Source organism: Crinia signifera, chromosome 3, assembly GCF_055691185.1.
Source record: "Crinia signifera chromosome 3, ASM5569118v1, whole genome shotgun sequence".
NCBI lineage: Eukaryota > Metazoa > Chordata > Amphibia > Anura > Myobatrachidae > Crinia > Crinia signifera.
Window position 1 is genome coordinate 21195010 of NC_139219.1, and position 26795 is coordinate 21221804.

The window sequence follows — 26795 nt, forward strand, 5'->3', positions numbered from 1 at the left end:
GGTTTAGCATTCTTATTTAGTGTGCACCTGCAAGCTCCTCCTCCTGCTTACTGCACTACAAGTCTCTGCAGTAGCACCTCACATGTTCAGGGTGTGCAGTCTAGGGCCCCTCCCCCTATGTTCCCCTGGTATGGCCAGCAAAAGCTGGCCATACCCTCCGCAGCACTGCCCCACCTTAGAGCATCCCGCCCCTTCTCCTAATGTATGTGAGTGCTGTATTTAAGGGGACTCTTTATGTCCTGAATGCGATACTTTTACACCCACATGCTGGTTACACTTCCTCCATTTGCTTGTTATGTTCATGCCACCAATTGGTGGAGACTAGCAGGAGGGGGAGGTGCTTGTAGAAATGTATGAAAAACATTTCCCATCTCCATATTGAGCCATATTATGCTAATAACACATTAAAATCTTCATGCCAATATCGAAACATTAAAATTATTCATTAATTACTATGGGGGTAATTCTTATTCAATTGGTCCCCCGTGTGTTCGCATGGGGCACCAATTGATCTGCTGTAGCATCGCTCAGAATGCTCAGCAGGTCGCTACATGTTACATCAGCTCCACCTTCAGTGCACATGGTTTTGTCCATTAGCAAACCAAATGTGCTGTATGAGCCAACCTGAATCACCCCCAATAATCTCCTAAAGTAAAAGTAAGCTTTTTATTTGATACATTTTGCATAGTACAATATCACTGTATAGCCAGGGTACATAATTCACACAGAGGAATCCCATATGTCTGGCTTTGAACTTGCGTTTGTTGCTGATAATAAAATGAATGATATTTTGTTGTCTGTTGAAAATAAAACAATGAGTGTGAATGTAAAAATAGAAAGCAGATAACGATGTGGTAAGTTATAATAACAACTGAATAATATATCATAAAGTATCAGCTGCTGGGCCAAGATATTACAGTGCTGCTGTCGTCTCTGTCCCTCTGCTGTTGATATCTGTTGTCTCCTCTGCATAGGCGTGCACAGACCATTTTGCTAGGGGGTGCACCATCAGAGGGGTGTGTCTATCACCGCCTACTGTCTATCACCGCCTACTGGGCGTGTCTATCATCGCCTACTGGGTGTGTCTATCACTTCCTACCGGTGTGTCTATCACCGCCTACTGGGCATCAATGCAAACTAAATAGAATGTGACTTATTTATGTATATGGGCTTTAGAAAAAATCATTCCCCCATACACACATATGCCGGAAATGGGGACAGTGCACGCCAAAGGTTTGCTGCAAAAATGTACACTATAATGCCCATTACATATAATGCTGCACACTATAATGCCCATTACATATAATGCTGCACACCGTAATGCCCATTACATATAATGCTGCACACTATAATGCCCATTACATATAATGCTGCACACCGTAATGCCCATTACATATAATGCTGCACACTATAATGCCCATTACATATAATGCTGCACATCGTAATGCCCTTTAAACATAATGCCACACACGCTAATGCCCTTTAAACATAATGCCACACACCGTAATGTGCATTACAAATAAGGCCACACACCATAATGCCTATTACACATTCTGCCACACGCCGTAATGCCTATTACATATGTCACATAAGTGCCACTTACCTACATGTTCATTGTCAAATGTATATTGCTCAATGCCAGGGGATACATGTTTATTGTCAGTCGTTTCATTCTCTTTGCCCTAAGGGATTATATACTTGTTGCCCAGGAAGGATTTACAGTCTCGTTGCCAGTATGTACGTTACATGCTCATTGCTCTGGGAAATTACATGCTCGTTGCTATGGGGGGGGTTAGATGCTTGTTACCAGGGGGATTTACTTTATATGTTGTCAGGGGCAGTGATAGCAGCTGCTGGGCCCAGATATTGCTGTCAGTGCAGCTGTTATCTCTGTCCCTCTGATATCTGTTGTCTCTTCTTTGATAGCAGCTGCTGGGCCCAGATATTACTGTCAGTGGAGCTGTCTTCTCTATTTCTGCAGCCCTTTGCCCAAATCAAAAATGGCCGCGGGAGGGCACCTCCCAGGCTCCCAGCTCCCCCCCCCCCCCCGTTGCCTGATTCAAGATCCCCGCCGGCTGCCTCAGTGACGCCTCTATCACCGCCCAGCCGGACCAGAGTGGCAAAGACAGCCCCCACCAAAGTACAGACGTCGGGAGGAAGCTGTCTCAGGTGAGCCGTCCCCCTAATCCAACCCCCCCCCCAGGGCGCGCATCACTACCGCCACCACCACCCCGGGCGCTCATCACTATCACCACCACCACGGTTAATAACCGCATATGTTACATTATTAAAAATGCGGTGGGCGGCGAAGGGGCGCGATAATGGGCTGCGGATGTTACAACATCCCGCCCTATATCTGTATAGACATTACTGCATTGCTCCCAAAAGTCTAATTTTTTTTATTGGACAATTTTTGGGGGGGACTGCCCAGCTGTCCCATCCATGAACAGCAGTGTTCCACAGTGTGTGTGTGTGGTGGAGGGGGGTCAGTTGGGAAATCCCCTGTCACTCGCTCCCCTGCTTTATTTCTGTCCACTTTCCAAAGCTTAGTTTTATAGACCTGAAGCATTGCCTACCCCCTTGGAACAGCAGGGAAGCTTGCAAAAAACCAGGGGTCATGGAATAACTTTGGATAGAATGCACAAAAGCTTGGTAACCTGGATGCAAAAAATGGCAGTTTGACTCCTTCTGTGCAGACTAATGAATGATTACAAGACCCTTGAAAACCCTTGTGCAATAATGTTAGCACAGCTGAAAATGGGTTTGCTTATTAGAGAAGCTACAAAACTGGCCTTCCTTTGAGCTAGTTGAGTATCTGGAGCATCACATTTGTGGGATTGATTATACTCCAAAATGGCCAGAAAAATAGAACACTTATGTGAAACTTGACAATCTATTCTTGTTCTTCGAAATGAAGGCTATTCCATGCAAGAAATTGCCAAGAAACTGAACATTTCCTACATAGGTGTGTACTAGTCCCTTCAGAGAACAGCACAAACAGGCTCTAACCAGAGTAGAAAGAGAAGTAGGAGTGCACAACTGAGCAAGAAGACAAGTACTAGTTTGAGAAATAGATGCCTCACCGCTCCTCAACTAGCAGCATCACTAAATGGTGTCAAAGTCCACAGCTTACACATCCCCTCGCATGCGGCTGCATTTGGTTGAATGATTTTTCCTTCATTTATCGATAAAAGTTTATACCTACTTTTATCTAGGATGGAGATGGGGGCACTGATATCAGCCCCCCACCCCAAGCAGGCATCGCCACACCTGTGTCTGCAGGGGAACACCCAACATTTTTATGAACTGCTGGGAGTTCCCATGCAACCGCCACTGCCCGTCCCTCCTGGAGCGAACGGCCCAGCGAGTGGGGACACCTATACAGGGCTGCCGAGAGGGGGGGGGGGGGGAGCGGCTACTAATTACCTGGGCCCGGGTTTGCTGGAGGGGCTCAGCGTGGGCCCTGGTCTGACACCCCCTTCCCCCTCCATCCCTTCTGGGCAGCAGCAGCACACACCTACAGCTGTGTGTGTGTATGCAGCTGCTGCGGCTTCTGAGGAAGGGGGGCCCCCTTCGATAACACTCCCCCTCGACTTTACAGTGTTTTTCACACACCCCCCCCCCCCCCCAAAACATTTTGGGGGCAAGGTCTAATCGTGGGGCCATAATTAGGCCACGCCCCCAAATTATACCAGGGCCCGACATACCTCTCGGCTGCCCTGCACCTATATAATAATATGAAACAAACTCAACCATATTTGATAGTTTTGCATCCATCTGCAGGAGAATTACTTTACAGCGTGGACAGGTGCGATCTTACGCCTTGTAACAGTTTATTTTCTATTCCACAGACGAATAAAATAGAAAATAATTGTGACCGACTTTAATCCCTTTAATAACTGTATTAATGTTAATCATAGAGGACGTTGGCTTTATACCTAATGACTGTAACAACCTTATTAATTATTAATCACGTGTGTTCAGTTCTTCCCGCCCTGAACCTCCTGAGATGATGATTAGTTTCCCTGGTAACGTAATATCACTATTTACAATAACTGTAACAAAGCCACACAAGCGTACAGCACAAGGACACACAACAGCTACATGGGACTAATGCACAGAGCGCAGCGTTACTGCCTCGGGTTCCGCTCTACGCCGGATGCGATTTCTGGGGCATTACTCTGGGTATCCTTGGGTTCAGCGGTGGATGAAGAGATGGGCCTGCAGCGCAGTTTCTAAATTCCTATAGGGTAGAGACACCAACTGCCAAGACTGCCAGACGTCACAGGCCAGGACTCACTGGCAGTTGGTGCAGTTCCGGTATATAATTGTTGGATTGTGCTGCACCCCCGCCTCTGGAGCAGCCACTGATTGGGAAGCTCCGCATTTCCCCAAAGATACAACTGATTTCATCACAGCCGCAGAGTAAGTCCAGAGCAAAAGATCAGCTCTGTCGTGTCACATGACCACCGTCCATTTACACCCATGTCACATAGTGACCCTTTAAAAGGTGGATTGACCCATCCGCTCTTTCAGCCTCCATTATGCTTATGCGCAGTGCATCTCCGTTCCCTGGGTAGAGGGAGGGCAGCAGGGGGCAGAATTGTCACTGGAGTAAGGAAACGTCCTGCGTTTTTTGGGCGTCCCTTGGGAATGCGGGCGGGAGGGCAACATCGGTTTAGACTGACTTTAATTTCTGAAAGGGAGAGAAATCATCCGATGGTCGCTAAGCAGCAAGCGGCCGCTGCTTAGCAAGCAGTCCTGAATAAGGCCCTAATGCAAACATCATATACTGGTCACAGGGGGAATATCGCTTCCTTAGCACCTGCGGATGCTGCAGGAGGCCTTCAGCAAGGAGTTAACAGAGAAGGGAGGGCTGTCGGCAGATCAGACGTGTGTATTATGGCTCTGGCTGGGTCACTGTGTGTTGTGGGTTTCCTTTGAAGAAGGGGCACTGTGATTGTAGTGGGACTGCTCCCGCATTACTGGAATTAGCAATCTGGGATCTGCTCTGACTTCGCCAGGTGCTGCTGTCTCAGTAACTTTCCACTCACCCCACCCTGCTGCACATTAATGTAAGGCGACCGTGTAATTTACTGTGTGTCTCCAGCTAATTGCACAGGGATACCAGGCAGATGCACAGGTAATTGAGACGGGCTCCCTCTTAGTAGGTGCGTGAGTTTCTGTTATCTGGAGACAGACTGAGGTATCAGCGCCAGCAATGTGTGGCTTAGGACACAATGACTTTCATACATATTCCTAGACTGTCAGCTTGCCCATCACTGCCATAGAGAAATACCCTGTGCCATCCCAAGTCCAGCCCACTTACCAAATTCCCCCCACCCCCATCCCCGTATCCAGGGCTATTTTTCAGCAGGCTCCAGCAGGAACTGAGGCCCTTATTCTAGTTCACTCTTTCTGACAAAATATTCCTTAGATGGACAAAACCATGTTCACTGCAGGTGAGGCAGGTGTAAAACCCCACCCAAATCTAATTATCTCTGCACAAGTAACACCTGCCTCACCTGCAGTGCACATGGGTTTTGTCCATCTAAGAAATATTTTGTCAGAAAGAGTGAACTAGTGTAAGGGCCTCAGTTCCTGCTGGAGCCTACTGAAAAATAGCCCTGCCCGTATCTATGTATCTATATCTGTAATGCCATTTTTGAAGGTTTGACTGCTTTTCTCATATGCACCATACTCCAAAATGTGATACTTTCTGGAGCATGGACGCGGTGGGATGCATACTTGCCTACCCTCCATGAATGGTCAGAAGTTTCCCGAATATTGGTCCCCCTCCCGGTCCCCCAGAAGGGTGGGCGAGCCTCCTGCATGCCTCCACATGCCTCTGGCCTCCCCCGCATCTTCCTACCCCGCCAGTAAAATCCTGCGATTTGTGGGTGTACGTGGAGGGGCCAAGATGTCGTAATTTGCGTGATTTTATCCCGGTCCCCTCCACATACACCCGCGAATTGTGTGATTTTTATGCAATTGTGGAGGGGCTTGGTGATGTAGGGCTCAAAAAAAGTTATTCAATTTATGAATCAGTGGCCTGCACTTTGGTGAACTGTTGTAAAAAAAAATATTTTACACATAAGGAAGAGATTTTATTTTGCTTGAACGTCAAATGAAATGAAATGAAAACAAAACCAGATACTGCAGTACCAGTGATGGCCAAAGTGTGGGGGTAGAGAGCTAGATCACTATTCCATACCTAACAATTGGGACACTGTTACTTTAATGCTCTGCAGCCATACCAGTATAGTATTTATTTATAGCAGTGTCAATCTTCATTACCCCCAGGGTTAAAACAAACACCTATAAACCATTCACAGCTTCTGGTGATCTTTAAGGGAAGGGAACTGTCACTCTTCCAGGAAACCCCCTTTATTCCCAGTCAGTAATCTCCCCACACATACAACCTACAATAAGCACCAGGCGATGTCAGTAACATATACTCTGTGCTGAGAATTACCTGCATAGCGCATGGAGAACTTATGCAGCAGCAGGACCGGGTAGTCAGAATGCACAGTATCAGGTTTGATGAGCTGGAACTGGAATGGGGCATGCTGGGAGATGTGCATATTTGAATATAACCCACCACCACTTACACCACCTGCCACTGGGGCCCCCCAAGGCTTAATCTGGCCCTGATCTCCATATTTTCAGCTAGAAAAGGAGCTTCCCACACCCGGCCTTTTGGCTGGGGTCTCTATTCTTTTTTATTTATTTTTCCTAGCACGTTTTCACTTTTCCGTTTGGTCAAGTTTTTAGACAGTGTGTACGACCCTTATGGGCTACCCACTCCCCACGTACCAAAGTTTTTTCCTTCGGGGGAGAGCTCAGGTCGGAGGGAAGCCTACTGAGGGTCTCTCCAAGCTTCGGCGAAGAGGATCCACCCGCCCTAACCCTTCCGGGGGTTGAGGGAAGAGGGTTTCTCTGGGCTTCGGCGAGGAGGACCCACCGATCAATATTTTTCCCCTCTTGGGCCTTTCGGCTGAGAGTTGTCAGGGGAGTAATGGGGCCTTTCTCCTTTGGGAGAAGGTCCATACATACAGTATGTAAACCCCCCCCATGCACGATTTAGGTCACTACACTGGGTGTTTGGGGCTCCAATAAAAAAATAAAAAAGGGGTTCTGCAGGTAGGGAAGATTTAGAAAGACAATACCGTGGTTTATTCCTGAACTGAAAAAAAAAAAAAAAAAATATATATATATATATATATATATATATATATATATATATATATATATATTGATTGCTGTGTCTTCCATGTAGGGTAGTTTAATACAGAAAACTGTTAGAATCGGTGTAACATCGAGATGTGTTCAGCATTCCAGAGGTCAGGATTCCGGCATTCACTATAGGATGCAGATGGGTCAGGCATTGGAAAGGGTGAGGGGTAAGTTTTAGGCACCAGGGTTAGGCTGCAGAGGGGGGTTGGGCTGCTAGAAAAGAGGGTTAGGGTTGGGGGGGGGCTGCAGGTGGAGGGTAAGTATACTCAAGTATACTCACCTGACTCCTGTTGGGATTCCCTCTATTTTGGATTCCAATGTCATTATATATACTTTTTTTTGGGGGGGGGGGCAAAATGGCGGAAACACAGAGAACGCTCCATCTGTACATTGAAAGATCCCAGGTGCTGATTCAAAAAAAACAAAAATTTAATTGAAATGTGAAAAATATGAATACAGTTATGGTTAGTTTAATGAGAAAGTACGTGTCTTGGTAAAGCGTCTGCTGTCACCGTCCTGAGATCGCAGTAGCATGGACCAGGTACAGGGGTCACTGTGGCCCTTGATAAATATTCAGTAACCAGCTTCCCCATGCTTTGCTGCTCCCAGCAGAACCCTACCAGTGTGTACTTTAGAAGCTCTCTGTATATATGGGAGAGGCTGTCTGAGTTTCCCTGCCGGGCGGTGCACATGTATAAGATTCCAGATGCATTTTATTTTCCCATTATAACATGAACTCTGTACAGTAAAGGTCGGACCAATCTCCCTCCATGTTGCGTAACGGATGATTCTTTGCTCAGATCTGCTCTGTGTGCAGCTTATTTAACCTCTTATAGGAAGTGGCTAATATTTGTTCAATAAAATGCTCAGAAGTTGTTAGGTTTTATTTGTAGGATGGAATTAGGTCAAGAACATGATCCAATATCATTTTATTTCCTTTTTTTTCTTTGATACACGGTATACCATAAAATAGAGTTGAATGTAAACCGGAAGCTATGATGTGCGCCGGTTAGAGGGCCCTTCCGGTGACCCGCTGCAGGTGTGACAGCACTTTGGCCAGCTTCAGCCAGTGACAGGGAGGCCCGGCATAGCGTAGCTATGACCTGGTCAACCCCAGCCAGCAGCCATGCACAATACACACCCCAGGGGTGGAGCAGGGTGCCCATCTTATGGCATACCTCCCACTTTCATGGGACTGTCCTTTTTGGGGGGATGGTCCCTCATCCCGCACAGCGTTGGCAGTGTCCCGTGGTGGGGGGAAAGTTGACAGTCCCCTCTGCCTGCCACTGCATTACACAGCAGAGCAGTGGTGAATAGAAAGAGGAGCTGGGGACATGACCAGCAGCTCACACAGCACTGGCCATGCCCCCAGAGTGGCAAACACAGGGGCGTGGCCTCAAGAGAGTGATGCGATTTGGCCGCCCATCTCCATATAGTTCATATAGTTGGGAGGGCCGGACCAACCACAGGAGAGCTGGTGGATGATGGATGTGACTCCCATTGTTTACTCCCTGTCTCTCACTCCCGAATGCAGCCCTGTTTCTGCTGCTCTCTGACTAAATGCACTCTGACCATCGGTGCCTCTCTATTGCTGTCACTGTCTCTACTGTGCTCTCTCTATATCTGCTGCTCTTTGTCTCTCTCTGCTACTCTAGCTGTCTCTTCTGCTCTTTGGCTGTCTCTGCTTCTCTGTCTGCTGCTCTTTGACTGTCTCTCTCTGGCTGTCTCTGCTGCTCTTTGACTATCTCTCTCTGGCTGTCTCTGCTGCTCTTTGACTAGTTCTTCATAATCTTATCCTACCCTACCCTTCCAGCCTCCAGTACATACTCTCCCCCGTCCCCAGACACATACACTACCCACCCTACCACCACGGCCCCAGAGACTGACCCACTAATCTGCCCCTGAGGTGGTCACTCAGCAGGAGGCACAGCTAATATATCACTAAGGCCAGAAGCCATGTGGGGGCCAAAGTGTTTTTTTATTTTTTTCGGTGGGGGCCAATGTGTATAGGGGCATACACACGGGGCAGTTTCTGTCCCATTTCTAAGCGATCTGACCACTGGCGATGAATGGGCTACTAGTGATAAATGGGCAATTAGCCATGAATGGGCCACTAGCCATGAATAGGCCACTAGTGATGAAGGGGTCACTAGCCATGAATGGGCCATTAGCGATGAATGTGCCATTAGCCATGAATGGGCCACTAGCCATTAAAAAAACACTAGTGATGAATGGGCTACTAGCCATAAATGGACCACTAGCCATCAATGAGCCACTAGTGCTGAATGGGCCACTAGTGATGAGTGAGCCCCTAGCGATGAATGGACCATTAGTCAGGAATGGGCCACTAGCCAAGAATGTGCCACTAGTGATGAATGAGACATTAGCCATGAATGGGCCACTAGTGATGAATTAGCCACTAGAGATGAATGGGCCACTTGCCAGGAATGGGTCACTTGTGATGAATGGGAAACTAGCCATGAATGGGCCCCTAGTGACGAATGGGCCACTACTGGTAAATGGGCTACTATCCATTAATGGATCATCAGGGATGAATGTACCACTATCCATGAATGGGCCACTAACCATGTATAGGGTTCTAGCCATGAATAAGCCACTAGCTATGAATTGGCCACTTTTGATGAATGGGCCACAAACAATGGCCCTTATTCTGATTGACGCGGACTTTACCGCATACTTTCGGATCGCGTCTTTACGGCGTCTGCGCATGCGTGGAGAACGCAACGCGCATGTGCCACGCCTTGACTCCGTACCTGTTCGGCCAAATCCCGTACAAAACTGTTCCCCGCAATCAGTCGGGAAATATGGGCGTATTATGGGCGTCATGCGGAATGACACATGGGCGTAGTTTCAAAGTGGGCAAAACGGGGCGGAAACATGGGCGGACACGGGGGAGTACACTTATGTTGGGGGGCGTATATTCGGATACCACTCCGAATGCACGCGATCAAAAAGGGAAGAAATGTGCGGTGTCCACAAGTGTACTATTGCTTTGCGGACACCACTCGTTCATGCGGTAGGCGAACGTACGCCTAATGACTACAAGCATTAACACCTGAACCCAATAGAATCGACTCCTTTACTCATTACTCACTAATAGGACGCTTGTCAGTGCTTTAATTGAAACCATTGCTGCTTCAAGGAAACCGTACTAATCCCCCACATATGCTGTACTTGTCACACACTTTAAAACTGCTAACAATGGACATGACTGAATATTAATACTAGCAATACACATGTGTATGCGACATGTACTAATTAAACCACACAATTGTTGTAAAGTAAAGCAATTTATTTATATAAATTTCACAGTCAATGCCACTGTGATGCAATGACAAAAAAATAAAAAATCCCAAACAAAAACAACATGGCAGGAATGTACAAAAATAAATAAGAATACAAAACAAATATAATTGCACACAGATGGACTCCAGCACCTCCTATGTGCCACTGCACATGCAGCCAGTGGGAAATGAGGAGGCTGCTGGCCCTTCGACAGCAGGCCAACCTGCACCTGACCATTCTACAGCAGGGCAACCTACACCTGGCCCTTCTGCAGCAGGCCAACCTGCAGCTGGCTCATATGCACCATCAGCAGAATCATTTGGAACACAACCGGGGACTTCACAAGATAGTACCATGGCCATCACTTCAAGTACAGCTGACAGTAATGGCAGGCAAAAGAGGGCAACAGGGGCACCAAAAAGGACATATGAAGCAAGGGCTCATCTGGTTACCCTCAGCACGTGATTGGACACAAGAAGCTGACACACACAGCACAATGGAAGATTTGGGACCACATAACGGTGGAGATTAATGCAGCCACAAGTTCATTTGCGACCACGTTTGGCCTTGGGAGGCTCCTTGGCCTGTGCAGCAGCTCTTCTGGCACGGGCAGATGCTGGGGCAGGTGGAGCAGATGATGTTGAGGGGTTGGCTGGTCTACCCCTCCTGCCAGCAGGGAGTGTTGCCGGTGGTAATGCACCAGAAACGGATGACATTAGGACCCTGTTGCTGGTAACCAGCTCCACCATAAGCTCATTATGGTGGAGGAGGAGATCATTTTGGCGGGTGGCTTGCTCGGCCAGCACCTGAGCACTTGCAGCCATGGCCTGATGTGACTCAGCCATGGCCTGCATGCTCGCAGCGATGGCCTGCTGGGTGCTGACCAAGCTCGCCAGGATCTCCTCGGTCCTATGCATCCGTTCTGATGCCAACTCTCCCTGCTGGTTGATGTCCCCAAGCATGTTGGCCAAGGCGGCCAAATCGGCTTGGGCCGATGGCTGCTGCTGCACAGGCCTACCCCTGGGGCCAGGTGGCACGGACTCCTCCACCTCCTGAGCAGAGTCGACACCAAGCGGTGGGGTGTCTGTGGAAAAAGATAAACAAAATTAGGACACATTCTAAGATAATTACTTGCACAAGTTTATGGCATGACCAATATTTACCTTCAATAAAAGACGCAAACACTTCAGCTGGGGCCTCGCTATCCATCGTGCTCACCCCCCTGATCTCCTCAACTGATATACAGCTCTCAGCCATCAACTTCAGGGGGGTGAGCTCTAGCCCTGATGGCATGGGCCCGGCCCCAGATGTCTGGCTGTGTTCCCACCGCTTGGTCATCTTCCTCTTCAGGTTGGTTTTGAAGTCCTGCCACCTGCAATGTAAGTTGACATATTAATACATGTCACTCCAGATGTTAGCTGTTGCATCCATTGCTCTGTGCTACATATTACGACATGTGATTAATGTCCAATAGATAATATTACATGCAACTATGATATCAACCGTTACAATACACATTCACAATCACCCTACTCTAACTCTCAACGAAATAACATGTCAATAATGTCTGTGTATCGTAACAACCTCACGGGCCATTTGCAAAATCCATCTAAGCATGAATTCAATCATTACTTGCCTATTACTGGGCACATGTATCACAAAACAACTTGCCTCTTCTTCACATGGTCCGTCTCACGAACTTGTGGCGCAACTTCATTAATCTCTGCCGTTATCTGTTCCCAAATCTTCCATCTGCGTGTGTGTGTCAGCTTCTCCGATGGACACTCAATCCAATCACGTGCTCGGGGAACCAGGATGGCAAGCTCCTGTGCTTCATATGCCTTATTTCTTGTAGTTGGTTCCTCTGTTGCCCTCGCTGTCCCCTTGCCACGTCCATGGCCACGCCCCCTGGCACGTGTCGCTGCACTTGAAGTGCTGGCCATGGTACTACCTTGTGAAGTCCCCGGTTGTGTTCCAAACGATTCTGCTGATGGTGCATATGAGCCAGCTGCAGGTTCGCCTGCTGCAGAAGGGCCAGGTGTAGGTTGCCCTGCTGTAGAATGGTCAGGTGCAGATTGCCCTGCTGTAGAAGGGCCAGCAGCCTCCTCATTACCCACTGGCCGCATGTGCAGTGGCACATAGGTGGTGCTGGAGTCCATCTGGTCAAATAGTTGCTGCAGGTCTGGGTCCACCTCTGGTTGTGATCCAGACATGTTAGCAACAACATTGTCACCTTCTAATACACCTTTATATACTGTTTTTGTATCCTGTTTGGCGGACATCAGCGGCAGCTGCGTTCCGTGCGTGTGCGTACGTCGCTGTTTTTTCGCGCCGCATACGGTGGCGGAAATTCCATTGTGTAAAACCTGGCGAAACTTCGACATGAAATACTGGTCACCAATTCTAACATTGCATAGAATCTTCTGATACACCTGTGACTATTGCACAATACACATGCTATTTGCTAGCATGACATGACATTTGGTTCATGACTACTGTGGTATTGTGGAGTTTGATTGCAACCTAAAAGTAGCCCAATCCCTTAGAAAATCCAGCCCACAAATCATGCAATACTCATCACTACTGTTATAGACCACACATGTGAGAGGCCTATAAATAGTGAGTTGCTGCTAGAATCATTTTTCAGCAGATCTGGACTTGTCAGGGTCTAAGGTAAGCTCTTCCATGGTACAGGTATGCGTTGCTAAGCTATAGCACGCGTTGCTTGGCGGAGCGAGGCGTCATTGGATTTGCTAAGTGCATACACACTGTGTTTTATATATATCAGATTTGTTCATTGCCATACATCAGCACTACTGTTTTGAAGGCATGCGAATTTGTCACCATTTGTGTTGGCGCAGAGACGCTGTTCATGTCAAGATGAACAATAAAGTTATTAACACAAATAACTGTGATAAACCAATGACACCACCTGATTGGTTGATAGATGCCATTGTTAACATGGCGGAGACAAGAAGGGCAGACCCCTTTTCACATGCGGAGCTGAGGGTTCTGGTCTCCGTCATGGAGACAAGGCTGGGCCGTGCGGGGCCCTTTATCAGTAACCGCCATAAGCGGAGGGCCTATGCTGCGGCAGGGCGCCGTATTTACGCCCGCACTCGGGTGCGGAGGTCACTCGGGCAGCTAGAGAGGCGGTGGTCGGACCTCCGCAGGCGCCAGCCCCAGCTGTTGCAGCAAATCAGGGGCGAAATTGCTGATTGTGAGTATTTTAGCTATGAAATTTCGCACTTACAACATAGCATATATAAACAATAACAGGTGTCTCATGATAAGTGGGTGTCCATGGGTTTAAAAGTCAATAGACTGTTATGTGTGCTTCTTCCTGGTTAACATGCAGTCATGTGGCTTTTATATGTAATGACATAGCATTGAGGATTCTGATGCATACAATGTGCCAGATCTAATATGTGTTACACATTGATAAATGCCAGGGTTGTAATGTTTGAACAAATTACTAACAATCACATAATAATTTAAATGTCACATTTTTGAGTCCATTAACAGTAAGGAGCTACTTGCCTGCATCGTTTGCCATCATTATCACCCTTCCATGTATGTCTTGTTATGGATTAATACATGTGCCCCAATGACCCGACATTGACCATGATTTTTTTTTCTACCACACAGCACGAGCCCGAGCCCGACAGGCCCGTGAAGAGGCCGAGGCAGCCCTGGCCCAGGAGGAGGCCCAAGACCCTGAGGAGGAGGTGGCGGCAAGGGTGGAGGAGGAGGAAGTGGAGGAGGAGGAAATGTTGGAGGAGATGGTGGAGGAGGTGGTGGAGGAGGAGGAGGTGCCTGAGGAGGTGGTGGTGGAGGAGGTGGAAGAGGAGTTGGTGGCAGAGGAGGAGGTGTTGGTGGCGGAGGAGGAGGTGGAGGAGGAGGTGGTGGTGGTGGAGGAGGAGGAGGTGGAGGAGGAGGAGGTGGAGGAGGAGGAGGAGGTGGAGGAGGAGGTGCTTGTGGCGGAGGAGGTGGACGTGGTCATGGTGGCAGAGGAGCTGGCGGAGGAGGGGGCTGAGGAGGCCACGGTTGCCCCAGAGGATTCCGATTCCGAGGGGGAGGAGGCGTGCCAAGCCCCGGAGTCCCAGCAGATCGGTATGTTTACATAATGCATCATTCATGAAGTAGTTGTACTGGTATTTGTTATGTAGCACTGGTGATAAAAAATGTTGTTCCAATACTATTTATATAGACCCCAAAGTGGGTAGCTACAGATACAGGTACGGGTTAGATGGGGTGTCCAAGGCATCCCTTTCATCCAGGACACCTCTCAATTACACAGGTTTGTGGGATGGGTTGGAGCTCCATTTTGACTGCCACATAACCGTTGTAGTTAAACAGGATCCTGGAGTAAAGGGATGAGTGGATCATTTGTGGATTAAATTCACCTGCTGCAATCGTAGATTATGACCCATCAAATAGTGGAATCTATATTGTTGTTGAATGTTATTTATAAACTCTAGGATGTATGCTATAAATGGAGTATGGCCCGGCCTACCTTGGAATGGAGTCAGAAGTTGCCAGTGTCCCAGGAGCCTCCTCTACCTAAACACCCCCTGTAGTTCAGATTGTTTTTTTGCCCTCACCGAATTGTAGGTTGGTTTAGACAGAATTATGATTTTGAGGATGTGTACTGTGCATTCCTGACATTTGCATAACTCCCATGCCACGAACCATCACTGAACTTAGACTGAGCAGATTGTGACAAGTTCTTATTGACGGAGGCCATGACATGCTTGTCATTGGTTAGTCATGGGTGGGTTGTGACTGAGAAGAAACACTATGACTGTTATGTCTTCTGCAGAGTAAAGGGTAGAGGCAAAAAAAGACAGTATGTAGTAAATAAGTTTGCATGTATGTATATATGTATGTGTCATATCTATTTATCTATGTGTGTCTCTATCTCTCTACATAGATAGATATATATATATATATATATATACACACACATGTCACCTAGCATTTGTGCAATTTATGTCGCAGTATGTGAAATGTATGCATGAATAACATGACTAATTTTTGCCCCTTTCACATGCCCACAGATGACACCACACCGGCAGATGAGGGGGTGCGTGGGGCCCTCCTGCGGGCAGACCACCATTTGAGGCTACTGCTAGCCGACCTGCAGGACCTCAGAGATCTCCTGCTTTAATTTATTATTTGATATTTTTTTATTTATATGTTAATTGGGTTTTCTAATAAATTGTTTATGCAAGTTCACAGTTGTTGGTTTTCTTTGCACATTAAACAGTATATGTGTAGATTGTTTATAATCTTTTACACAGGGTCTAATACAAACCATTGCACTTAAATTGCTGTAAGGGTTAATGTGTGCAATGCATGTGTTAGGCATGCTTGTAAGGATATATTGGCATCTAATTGATTCCAATTCCAAATAAGCAGTTTTTTATGAGGATAGGTAATTGAATAAGTGGGTCATGTGATGTATTGCAGAAGATACTTAATAGTGGGTTGTTTGGCGTAAATACTCCGCTTACGTGCGGTAGCACCGCTTGGCTCCCGGTCGGATGCGGTATTTCCGAGCATACTCTGTAATACTCTGTAATACCGTGCAGAATCGGAGTGTTTCTCCCGCACACGCATGGTTTGTATGTCGTCCGTAAACACGCCCTGTTCTTAAAGAGTGAGTCCGTCCGAATGCGGAGGACACGTGGGCGTTTCTACGGACGATGGCCGCATGCGGCAAAACACCGTGGCGTGCGGACCGCTCCGTAAGAATGCGGTAATATCCGCACCGATCAGAATAAGGGCCAATGAATGGGCCACTAGTGATGAGTGGACCACTACTGACTTATGGGCCACTAGCCAGGAATGGGCCACTAGCCAGGAATGGGCCACTAGTAATGAATGTACCACTAGCCATGAATAGGGTATTAGGCCACTATCCATGAATGGGCACTATTGATGAATGGGCCACTAACTGGAAATGGGCACTAGTGATGAATGGGCCACTAACTGGAAATGTGCACTAGTGATGAGTGGGCCACTAACTGGAAATGGTCACTAGTGATGAATGGGCCATTAGCCGGGAATGTGCACTAGCGATGAATGGGCCACTAGCCAGGAATGTGCACTAGTGATGAGTGGGCCACTAACTGGAAATGGGCACTAGTGATGAATGGGCCACTAGCCAGGAATGGTCCTGCTACTTTAATGTATAAACATGCAGACACCGCCTACATTGCAGAGTCACATGCACAGACTGCGGGTGCGTGGTGTTACCCAGGGACGGAGCTGATTATAATTTATCACTCATTATAATTTATTAGAATTTGGCCATTTTTTGTCACATGTGTATCTGAGTTAATGCTACACATATATAAATGAACTTCAGCCTATTTTGGAATTTAGCTGACATCACACTGTGGGTTGTCCTCTCAACCCTGACACAGTTACAATGAGCCGAGTCATAGCAGTGATTCCGGTCCTGCATTACTCTGACATTGCTTCTCTTGGTGCGTAGTAACTGTATAAATCAGATAGCACCCAGGCTGGCTCCACAGCAATTGGGCAGCCCAGATTTCCGAAAGGGGTGTGGTCTGCAGTGGGTGGAGATTCAGCTCTGTTGTACGGACATGTGACTTGAATGGATTGGGATCTAATTTTCTTCAATCGTGCCTCCTGAAATGCTGGGGGGTATGCTATGAGAGTAATATAATATGTAGAATCATTTTCTAATAAGGGATATATTTACTACAGTTTCTAAAAATGAAAAGAGATGGTGTTGCCATAGCAACCAATCAGAATGTTTCTATCCTTTTCTAGGATGCAATAGAAATATGATGGACACAATATTATTGGTTGCTCTGGGCAACATCACCTTATCATTTTTAAAAGCTTTAGTAAATTTCGTATTTGTGGTTCTATAGCGCAATGAATTTGGGGCCCTTAAATGACAGCAGATCACTGACTGCTTTTACAAACGCCACACTGCAAAATCGCCCTGGTTGTTCACCTGCGCTTGTCGGGCAAAGTGCAACATGAAGTCGCAAAAGTGTTTCTACAAGACTCCAAGAGACCCTAAAACAGCCCTTTTGTTTACTGGAAATGCAGTAACTGTGCGCCCTCCCACTGCAAGGAGCTTGCCTTGAAATACACGTGTTTCGCCTCTCGAATTTCAAAATAATCGCTTCCTGCAGTTTGCCGTGATGCAACTTGCCACTTAACCATGGCAAATTTATGCTCCACTACACATTGCCCTATAAGTCATACTTACCGGAGCCAAACGGACGGCTACTTGTTGGGGGCATGGCCAGAGCGGTAGCACCATTTTAGCCACGCCCCGATGTGCAATGCCATTTTTATGGCATTGCACTTCGGTGGGCAGGGCTAAAATGTGTAGTGGGGGGGGGGGTCGTGGGTGCCGGTGGGGGGGTCGTGGGTGTCGGTGGGGGGGTCGTGGGAGCCAGACAGTTTTGCGGGAGGGTTACCCCTCTTTCTGGGGGGCCGGGAGGGGGACCCGATTCCCGGGACCCTCCTAGCCATTCCGGGAGGGTAGGCAACCCTATAAGCAGATTTGGGACAAAAGTAGCCATTATCAGAGTGGATCTTACGTTGCCCAGAAAGTTTCTTCAGACAAAAGTCCCTTTCCAGGTTAGAAGAGGCCACATCGGTGACGTGTCACTGTAATGTCTTGCACTGAGCCCCACATCTGACTCTATGACCGGAGAAAGACGTGGGGAGGAAGGAGTAACAAGATGTGTCTAGAACAGAGCACTTCATCCCGGCCACTTCAGTGCACAAGTGCTTCCTCCATCTGCACACGTCACTCAGCCTTGTGCTCTGCTTCATGTCAGCCTGTTCTCAGAGTATCTGACACATTACCCGACCTCCCTGTTATCCAGAGATTCGCAGAGACCACTGAGAGATCACCGTGCTCTAGCTGCACTGCTAGGACTATGGACTATTTCCTGAATTGGTTGGTTGGTGACCATCGAATGATTTTTCACCCATATGGCTGCATCCGAACGCATATGTCAGCAAACACATCCATTGACATGGAAATTTCAATAAATACTTTTTTTTACCTAGGTGCTCATTGCCAGGGGGATGCATGCTTGTTGCCAGGGGGATAAGTGCTCTTTGCCAGGGGTTATGTGCTCATTGCCAGGGATTACGTGTTCATAGCCAGGGGTTACTTGCTCATTGCCAAGGTATTCTTGCTCATTGCCAGTGGTTACATGCTCATTACCATGAGGCTTACATGCTGCTTGCCATGAGAGTTACATTCTAGTTGCCAGGGGGTTTTTGCCCAGAGTGCACCACCAGAATCTGCACCTCCAGGTAGCTGGCACTGGGCTCACTGCCTTCCCCTGACAGATGCTAGAGGTCTAGTAGGACCTCTAACATTGGTCTCCTAGAAGGCGGAGGACATCTTTGTGAGGCCGTCTGCATGGAATCTGCAGAGACTCGGCTCCCCATCCACAGCGCAGCGCCCCCTCAGGACCTAGCACTCCAGGCTGTAGCCTGATCAGCCTATTGGATAATCAGGCAGATGCTGTTCCCAGTATCCTAGAAGCCAAATGCAGCAGGTGCCATTGCACAGCGACAGTGCCAGCCCAGAGCTATGTGCCTTCTGTGGCGCCAATGCCAACCACTAGTTATGGCCCTTATTTCTACACTGGCATATTATATACAGTACATCATGACCAGTGATGAAGATTACTCATACTTCATGCTGTACTACAGGGCAAAGGTGCATTTGCCAGGGAAGGAGATGCGACTTCAGCCATGGCAGCTCTGTAGAATACGGAATGTAATATATGGGCACACAGCGTTACTTGGGATCATTGCACTGTATGTCGTCCTCTCTCCTGTCTCATCTCAACATGTTTTATGTTATCTATAGCGCAACTCTGGAAATCTGTGGTTGTGTTAGATTTACGGTAAAAGGCCATCAATCACAATGATAATTAGTGACGATGACTAATTGAGACTCTTAAAAAGTAGACTGGGCTCAAAATAGTACACTCCAGTAACCGAGCCAGGCGGGATGTCTAGTGAGTGCGCAGAACTTATGTATATTTAAAGCAGGATATTCAAAAAGCATTTCACAACTTTTCCAGGTCGCTGTGCTGCTAATATTGGCTATGCTGCTGATATTGGCGGTGATGCTGATATTGGGGGGGATGCTCATCCGCGCCCCCTTATCGCCTCCCATCGCCGGCTACCGCAAACATAATTATGGCAAAGGACAGCTCTTGCGTTAAGAGCTGTCCTTCGCGGTGGGAGACAGCGGGTCTCACCGGGACCCGGCGGCTCCTCACTCCCTTACCCAGCGCTGCTGCTGCTGTGCCGGGCTCTCCTCCCTGCACCCGGAAGAGGATCATAATGCAGGGAGGAGGAGGTCGCAGGTCCAGGCAGCACAGATCTGTGCTCTCCGGACACAGGTGAGGGGGGGTCGGTGCGGGGTGGCGGTGGGTCGGTGCGGGGCTGGGGTGGGTCGCGTTAGAAGCCCATAGGCTAGATTTTTCTGGCGATGCCCCCCGTCGCGATAACCCGGCAGGGGATGCTTAGAGTATCCCAAAATGCGGTAAAAAACCCCCCCAATAACTGGGTTTTTACTGCATTTTTTAGTTTAGAGAACCTCCCCCCTTGTCTGTGCTGCTGATATTGGCTGTGATGCTGATTTCAGCACAGTGTTTATCTAATCCCCTTTTCACATCGCAGATGCCAGGTCTCATGCGGGATTTGGACATAGGTTCATCCCAGGAGCGACTTGACATTTGTGTTGCAAGGTTCCCTCTAGCGACATCATCGGAGGCGAGGCAAAGCGGTGGCGCATCATCGGGGGTGGAGAAAGAGGCAGCACTTTGAGCAGATGCGGCTTCCTCCCTACAGTGTGAACAGGACCCGGGTCGCTCGAGGACATCCTGTGATAAAATCCTAATACGTTTTTATCGTTGGTCATACGCAAGCTGACTGACAGGATGCCGGCGTTTGGGGGTGTCACCCGGCCGTTTTCTGGGAGAGTCAGGGAAAATGCAGGTGTGCCCAGGCATTTGGAGGGAGGGTGTGTGACGTCAGCTCCGGGTGTGGTATGGGACTCCGACAGTCATTATCCCGACGTTGGGATCCCGACTGCCCGGAGTCAGACAGCATGGCGAGTGCAAAAAAGCCCCTTGCGGGCTCGCTGCGCTCGCCACGCTGCGCTCGCCACGCTGCGGGCACGGTGGCTCGCTACTCGAGCCACCTATTCTATTCTCCCTCTATGGGGGTCGTGGACCCCCACGAGGGAAAATAGCGGGTGGCCGTCGGTCACCCGGCTGCCGGCGTTTTGACAGTCGGGATGCCGACGTCGGTTAAATGACTGTCGGGATACTGACTGTCGGGAACCCATCCGGCACCCGTCAGCTCCGGCTCCGATCTAATTCGACCATAGCGACAGATCAGATATCAACCTTGTGATTATGTCAACATTTTGAGGATGTCGACATTTAGTGTCATTGCGGTGTCGTCGTTACGTATGTCTAGATGGTTTCTGTTGGCGTTCTGACCAGATGCTGGGTATTTCGGCTTATGCAGGTATACAGAATAGCGAGACACATACAGTGAATCATAGATCCGCGTCGCAGATTGTAGCTGTACTTTATGCATGTAATCAGTGTTATTAATTAGGTCACTGAACCTGAATGTGTAAATTCCTGCTGTAAAAAACAGTGTTTCATAATTGCTGTTGTGCATGTTTCTAATTCAGTGATAAACATTGATTTCTTTATTAAATAACATTTTTTTTTTATTTCGCAATCTAGCACTGTTGTGTTCAGTTTTGAAAGTTTATCAGCATTGGACTTACGGGGCCTTATTCTGATCGGTGCGGCCCGATCAGAATATGCGGCCAGGACCGTGCAGGCGAATCCCCGCCTTCCATACGGATCACCACCTCCGTACGTACGCGGATATGTGGCGGTCCGCATGAAAGTGGACGGGGATACGCCTCCTCCGTCTTAGGAGCAGCCCCTGCATTCGATGGTCGCCGACCATCGAATGCAGGGCCGCACGCTCCACCAGCTGCCGCCACCCAAGACCACACGGACACTTGTTCGTATGAAATCATGTATGGGGGCGGGCAGCTGACATCCGGCGATGTCAGATGCCCGCCCCCTACACATGCGTCACGGCTTCATTACCATGCATACGCCCCGCGTTTGCATGGGAACGCCCATGAAACGCGGGGCGTATGCATAGGGTAATGAGGCTAAGTAGCCCTTCACGCCCCTCTCCGCCCCCTGTGCGGCGTCTGAAGAATACATGCGGCGAAATCGCCTGCACATGCGCAGAGTGACCTCTGCACATGCGCAGACGATAACCATCCGCGGGACGACCGCATGCGGTAAAATCCGCACCGATCAGAATAAGGGCCACGGTCTGGTACTGCAGTTGCAGGAAGGCAGCGGTACAATACTGTAAGTTTATTCCAGTTGCCCTAGAGCAGTGGTTCCCAACACTGGTCCTCAAGTACCCCCAACAGTGCACGTTTTCCAGGTCACTCAGCAGGTGCACTCATTATTCAGGCACATTTGAAAAGATCCACAGGTGGAGCTAATTATAGCACTTGTGATTCTGTGTGGAGACCTGCAAAACATGCACTGTTGGGGGTACTTGAGGACCAGGGTTGGGAACCACTGCCCTAGAGCAATATGATATTTGGTGCCCTCAGTGGGTCAGGATCAGACTGACAAGATTCAGCCATCTGCAGCATGAATCATCGTTCATTGGTGGATCCCATTTCACGGTCCAGCAGCAGCGGTGGGTGCACTGTTGCTTGCAGCAGCGCAGGCTGAGCGGTATCGGACAGGAGACGTCTTTTCCCCTATTGCAGTGGGACAGAGCTGATTTAAGGGCAGATTTTTTTAAGCCTGGTGGAGTGATAAAGTGTGCATTTCTCCTCCAAAGCTAGGTCATTCCAGTCTCCCTGTTCCCGGTAGTCATTCCTCCTAGGCTAGCTCCGTCCAGTCTCCCATTTCCTGGCAGCTGTTCCTGCTCCTAGGCTAGGTATGTCCAGTCTCCCCTATCTAGACAGCCATTCCTTCTCCTAAGCTAAGACTGTCCAGTCTTCCTGTTCCAGCAGCTGTTCCTCATCCTAGGCTAGGTCTGTTCAGTCCGTATTTCCGGCAGCCATTCCTCTTCCTAGGCTAGGTTTGTCCAGTCTCCATGTTCCCAGCAGCTATTCCTCCACCTAGTCTGTCCAGTCTTCCCTATCTAGGCTGCCATTTCTCCTCCTAAGCTAGGTCTGTTCAGTCTCCCTGTTCCTGGCAGTTGTTCCTCCCCCTAGGCTAGGTCTGTCCAGTCTCCCTATTCCAGGCAGTTGTTCCTCCTCCTAGGCTAGGTCTGTCCATTCTACCCTATCTAGGCTGCCATTTCTCCTCCAAAGCTAGGTCTAACCAATCTTCCTGTTCCTGTCAGCTGTTCCTCATCCTAGGCTAGGTCTGTCCAGTCTCCCCACTCCCAGAAACCATTCCATATCCTATATTAGGTCTGTCCAGTCTCCCTGTTCCTGGCTGCCATTTCTCTTCCTAGGTTAGGTCTGTCCAGTCTCCCTGCTTCCGGCAGCTATTCCTCTGTCTAGGATAAGTCCAGTCTCCCCGTTCCCAGATCACGTAACTCCCACATGGGTTCTGGATTGCTATAAATAAAATGTACGTGTATAGATATGTATGATCTGTGTAATAGGGATTTAATTAGTGCTATGTCTTATGGAAGTTATTTGAGTGGTACCAGAATTTGATCAGCCCTCCTGGACAGGCGAGTTTCATGAATTGTTGTGTAGTACAGTATAATGTCAATGCCGACGGAACCACACTTAAATTGTTCTGTTGAACGCCATCTAATGGCCTCCAGTGCACAAAACAGTTGAATTTCCCACATAGATGTGAGGAGCAGCCTTAGCCTTTTATTATATAGGACATAATTTGGTACTTATGTAATATCTGGGCTCCCGTTTTTCTTATGAGACCGTGTGCGCTCGCCACGCTTCGGGCACGGTGGCTCGCTGCGCTCACCACACTATATAAAATCAACTCCATGCGTAGTTGGATAGTAGGGGTATGAAAAAATAGGGTGCATTTAACATGGGAGCCCAGATAATACATGAGTACCCATAATTTAAATAAATGACAATAACTCAAACTTGAATTGCTGATCCTAATTTAATGTAAAAAAATCTGCAAAATTATTAAAACTGAATCTTTTAATTGATTGCCTTGCATATTGGAGGTCACTGATCCTTCAAAGCTGATAGAAATATATTAAGCTTAGATGCATTCTCCCTTAATACAGAAACAGAAAATGAATAAATCTTCACAAAGGGGATGTTAAGGGCTTTGGGCATCAGGTTGGGGACCAATCACAATCTGCAACCTTCTGCTCATACCCCCCATTCTTGAATTTTACGCCAGACTGGGAGAGCAACAGAGGTGCCCTAGAGGGGTCATATTAGCAAATGCTGTTTTAACAGCACTTCCTGGTGTTTTTACATTCACTAGGTTGTTGTATCAGTAATGCAATTTAAAACAAATACATAACCGTGCGCATCTGATCGGTGTCGGAGGTTGGACCTGCTGCATGTCCGACCTCGACCTTGGTCGCCCTCCCGACAGAAGGACCGCATTGGAGAAGTCACAGTCACCCTTTGATTCTTGGAGAGACATTTTTTGACACTTAATCAGGTCCACACACTGTAGAGATGATAAATAAATAAATTATATTTACTTTTTGTGATGATTTGCCTTTCAGGTATGAGCTAGTAAACTAGGTTTAGATTTCAAACAGATCTCCTCTTGCAGTTCTAATCTTTTAGCAATTACATGCTAAGTAAAGGTACAGCGGTGCTATAAAGATCTGTTATCAGCTTCTTGTAAGCTGCCGTTCTCATAGAGGCCTACAGAGCAATGACCCTACAGGCAGAGGCTCCCGGGAAATATGAGGCTACGCTTGTCAGTCTCTTCCACCCAATGAGGTTTCTCGTTTAGCACGTTGTGTTCTCCACTCAACATGTGGCCATGTTCCAAGCCTAGTTCTGCTCAACCAATCAGTGAAGGTAAGGAAGTAGACTGCTCAGGAAGGCAAGGGAGAGGCAGGGATCACAAGAGCGATAGCAGACACAGCTAGATCTCCATACATGAGTATACTATTCTGTTATAGTATAGTTATAGAATAGTTATTCTGTGTAACTATTCCTTCAGTATGGATCACGGGGTCAGTAGTAATTAGGTGGATAGTGTCTAGATTGACCCTAAAGGTCAATATTGGAAAAAGTAAAACAAAAAAAGGTTGACTGGTGAAAAGGTCGAAGTGTCCTTGTACACAGCCGCTGGGATTTGCAAAGCCATCACTGGTGTCTCCATACAAGTCAAGATGGCTGCAGCGTTTGCCTATTTTTGTACTGTCTCTGCGCGCAAGCGGCTCATGGCTAGGTTTGCCGCTAGGTGACTGCTGTTGCTGCTACACATACAGGTCTTCCATATTGCCCCCGTTGGTCATGCACACAGTCATCTGCAAATACGCGCTGCCACCACTCCTCGGCCGCTCCCTCCTCCTCCTCCTCTCTCCGGATGGAAGTGGTGTTGTTGCTGGATACAAGGTGGGTGGCTTCCTGCGTACACTGCGAGTGGCACAAGACTCCTAAACGGGGGAATTGTTTGCCATACACCAGTACGTGTGATGCTTCTCCTCCTGGGTGTGTGACAGTGAGGATCAGTGCGCGGGTGTGCTGATGTGTGCACGGGACATGTGGCCATCTTTGCGGTGCCCATAATTGCTGTCATTGTTGCAACAGCGTGCCTGTTGCCCCTGTGCAGCAAGTGCGGGCCAGCTGCACATCCATATCCCTATTTTTGGGACAGTCCCGTAAAAATAGGGCAGTTGTGAGGTATGTACAATTTTATTTGTATTCAAACTGTGATAAATAAATCCCAAAGTCCTGGACACCCAGATAAATGCCACCCAAAGAGACATCAAATTTCACTATAGTCAATACCGCTAGCAAATCGGTATTGTGAATTAAGTAAACCAGTAGGAGAGGCCTACCTAGGGGTTCCTCAAACAGCCCCCCCTCCGCTGCACATATTCAGAACATTAATATCACTGAGACCACCATGTCCTCCGGATCTCACTACTGAGGATTACATCAGAAATGGTCATTCTTTGTGTTGTGTCTTTTACTTAATGAAAATAAAGCACTGGAGCTCTAATGCTACCTGATTAATGGCAATCTAATCCCAGAATTCTAAGACCACATCATCCCCCTGAATAATGGCTTTCTGCTTCATGAAATACATATTGTGGGAGATATTAATAACAATATATCATGATATGTGTAATTCTATGACACCTTCCCAATGTAGTTTAGCAAGTGCGCAGTCTGCCAACCTGAAATCGTTCTTTAACCCTTGGAAGGCCAACATCTGCCAGAGATGTGCAATATATCCACTAACAATGCCAGTGTCGCTCACATTTGTTATATAAATTCAAATAAAAAATGTTGTGTTAAAAAAGATTATATATCCTATCAGGGCCGTCTTAACATTAGGAAGGGCCCCTGGGCAACCTAGTTCACTGGACCCCCCCCCCCCCCCCAAATTAGTTTGCCCAGGAGCCCACAGTCACCTCCCCAACCCTCACCTCTCTGGCTCCGTGCGGCAGCCAGTCAGCTTCCGGCGGCCGGGGATCCGATCATCTTCGCTGAGGGATCCGGGCAGCGGGATCAGGGCAGCGGCGGTAGCTAGGAGCCTGCCCTGAAGTGGCAAAGCGCTATTAACTGGCGGGGCGGGAAGCGCTGTTGCATTTGAAAAGACTGGCCAGACGCTGATTGGCTGAATTCAGCCAATCAGTGTTCGGCCAGTCTTTTCAAATGCAGCAGCGCTTCCAGCCCCACCGGCAAATAGCGCTAATGGGAAAGTTGGTGGCCGGGTGGCGGGGATCCGACCATCCTCGCTGGGGAAGGGGATCAGGGCGGCGGTGGCGGTAGCTAGGAGCCCGAAGCGGCGAAGCACTATTTGTCGGCGGGGGCGGGAAGCGCTGTTGAATTTGAAAAGACTGGCCGGATGCTGATTGGCTGAATTCAGCCAATCAGCATTCAGCCAGTCATTTTAAATGCAGCAGCGCTTCTCGCCCCCCCTGCCGGCAAATAGCGCTTCGCCGCTTCGGGCTCCTAGCTACCGCCACCGATGCCCTGATCCCCCTGCCGGATCACCCAGTGAGGGTGATCAGAACCC